General features: G+C 33.8%; 1 protein-coding gene across 1 annotated transcript in view; it reads left to right on the top strand.

Annotated features, from left to right (window-relative positions):
• The first annotated feature begins 2,393 nt into the window (after nucleotides 1–2,393).
• LOC106677375 (uncharacterized) overlaps nucleotides 2,394–2,821 on the top strand; it is a 206,629-nt gene continuing 206,201 nt past the window's right edge. Inside the window, exon 1 of the mRNA XM_067046429.1 lies at nucleotides 2,394–2,466. The gene's annotated coding sequence lies outside the window, so the exon portion shown is untranslated. The remainder of the gene's footprint in view (nucleotides 2,467–2,821) is intronic.

Genomic DNA, 2,821 nt, shown 5'->3' with positions numbered 1-2,821 from the left:
ATAAAAATAGATTGATATGGCTCAAACGCCAAAATGTCAATGTAACTTACAGCAGGCTAAATCTATCATACTCATCAATCTTTTTTCAGTCTGCCGGTGTTCCGCAAGGTCTGAGCGCTATTCTCAATATGGTTTATACAGCAAATATCCTAACCCACCCAAACACAGTCCTAACGACATATGCTGATGAAACATGTGTACTATCTGAACAACAATGAACCTACTACTGTATCACAAACATAACATCCATTGTAGAATGGTGTCACAACTGAATAATAAAAATAAATACTGTATCTTTTTTAATATCCCACTAAAGCCTGTTGAACAGATTCGCTACTTAAAACCCTTTCTTGACAAGAGACATGGAATCCCCATACAAAAATGAAACGACAAGAAACTACTCGTAGATTTCGATTTCTACACCTACTTGAAAAATGAATAAATATAAGCTATGAAAGGATTTGATAAATTACTTAAGAAGATACGAAAAAAAACTATTTTTTTCTGGATTTAAAACACATTCCGCATATAGAAGTAGTAATATAGACGTTGGAAAGGCAATGATTTTATAAAAAAATTAATATAAGGAATAAAATACCCCGTCTCAGACATATCAACCTCATTTTATTGCCGCTGTATCTCCTAATGAGCACTGATAAATGGCCTGATACGAGCGAAGTTACGGAGTACAAGAAGAGAAGAGAATGAGTTATAGCAGCGACTGCTAGAGGACTATGAACCATTAAAGAGCCACATTCGATAAGCCGTCGAGAGGGATATTAATAACATTCAGCTCAAGTAATATCAGGTGCTACTGGAATTTCACAGGCAATATTTCAGTGCTATATTACTCTGACCTCACAAAGGCAGATAGCGGTACTAGAAGGTCCTCTCCTAATTAGTAGCGGGAATCTTCACAGTATCATCCTTCAACATTTGTTGGAACAGTGTCAAAATTTCATTTGATTTTCTAGTTAAAAAAAAAAACATTCTAAATTTTCTTGGGTAGAACTAATGACAAATTCCAAAAAATTGTGCATCGTCTAAAAAAAACCCTAGGAAAACTGTACAAAAAAGTCACTATAGGGGGAAAGTTAAAATTAATCTGTACCACTACAACCCATGAAGGGTCAGGAGTGGCATGCTTTGTAAAGAAGTACTGTCACTGGGCCAACGTTTGTACAAGGAGGTGTTTTGGTGAAAACCACGCTCGACACAGAAGAAAGGATAGTTTAACGAAAATATAGTTTAGTGCTACCAAAATCACCTTTCTATCTTAATTCGTTCTACCAACCAGTTTATCTTCCGATCGATATGAGAAACACTATGATTATGAGTTGGTTTCTTTTGTTTTTCAAGCTAGTTTTTTGTCTTTTAAGGTGTATTTGTTATATTTCTTTTGAATTTTTAATCTAGGAAAATGATAGCATTTTGGAAATTGGCAAATAAGGAAGAAAAGTCAGTCAATTATTTCCAAGGTTTAGGTCACGATTTTGCGTACTAAATCTGAATGTAGAACAGAAAGAAATTGTTGGTTATCTTAATTGCAATTATGTGGTTGAGGAATAAACTCATCAGTAAATAATAATAATAATATCGTATGAAATAAGTTCTTATATTTAAAATGATACTAAAGGACGGTGTACCATTAATGATCTCTCATAGAGCTCGTTTAATACTTGTGCAGGTGACTGGCTAATAATGTTGCTCAATCTTATTTTAATTACTACCACCACTCTTTTGAGTAAATGAGGTCCGTAAGGGTATTGATGGATTGGGTATCAATGAGTTTTTTGTTTTTATAATAAAACAAAATCTTTATTGAATTACCTCTTACTAGTTCATGAATTATTTGACAAACTGACGGTCAGAATGTATTGGTCTCAATAAACTGTGATAGAAAAGGTGTTGTTAAATTGATCCCAAAAACTGAGTAGGCACCTACTGTTTCATGGCAACATAGTCATGCAGAGTGGAATTGATTTTGTCCACAATGGACAAATTGGACTATGGACTGAGGGCGTCGACAAAATCAATGAGTAAAAATTTTAAGTAAAGAGAAAATTCGACTGGATTTCAGGGAGATATAATTTTATTAATTTAACGGATACATGATTTAATTTTAATGAAAAATCAGTCCAATAGAAGAGAAGTACGAAAGTTGAGACTTATCAAGATAACTTGCCTGAATATTAGAACGAAGGAAAAGTGGAAAGAAGAAGTAGGTGAAATGTTATTAATCAAACTATCCACAATTAGCAGAAGCACTTTTAAGCGATCATAAAATTAACAGTTTAACCCATCTCACCGGAGGAACTGCTTAGGTCCATTCGGCGTAAATCGGCCGATTTCGGTTCCAGTCGCCGCTACTCCCGAAGAGTTTGGTCGCTCCCAGTCCCTGCTGAACATGTGAGGTGTTGGCATCAGGCTCTCTACCGGTACTGAATCGTCTTCTACGTCAGTAGCGTAAGTCATTTAACATTCAATCTTATGTTATTGAACATTTTATACAATTGATATTAATTAGTGTTGACTTAAGACTTTTTTTATTTAAATAATTACTCAATCTTACCATGGAAGTAATGAAAAACGCTAAAAATTAACAGTGCTTCTGTTAGTTTATAAAGTTTTGTACTTTATTATCATATTGAACAATAAAAGACACTCTTCAGTCAATAGAGTACTTTCAAATTGATTCGTGATCAGGTATTGGTATCTTTAAAATGTGGCATGTAAGGTAAAAATTAATTTGGTAAATCTGAAAGATAAACATGAAAAATCATGTTACTGCATGATGCATGATGCGTTTTTGATAAAAAAA

This window comes from Halyomorpha halys, unplaced genomic scaffold, assembly GCF_000696795.3.
Source record: "Halyomorpha halys isolate HHAL.00 unplaced genomic scaffold, Hhal_1.1 Scaffold95.1, whole genome shotgun sequence".
NCBI classification, from domain to species: Eukaryota; Metazoa; Arthropoda; class Insecta; order Hemiptera; family Pentatomidae; genus Halyomorpha; species Halyomorpha halys.
This window is presented reverse-complemented; position numbering and strand designations above follow the sequence as displayed.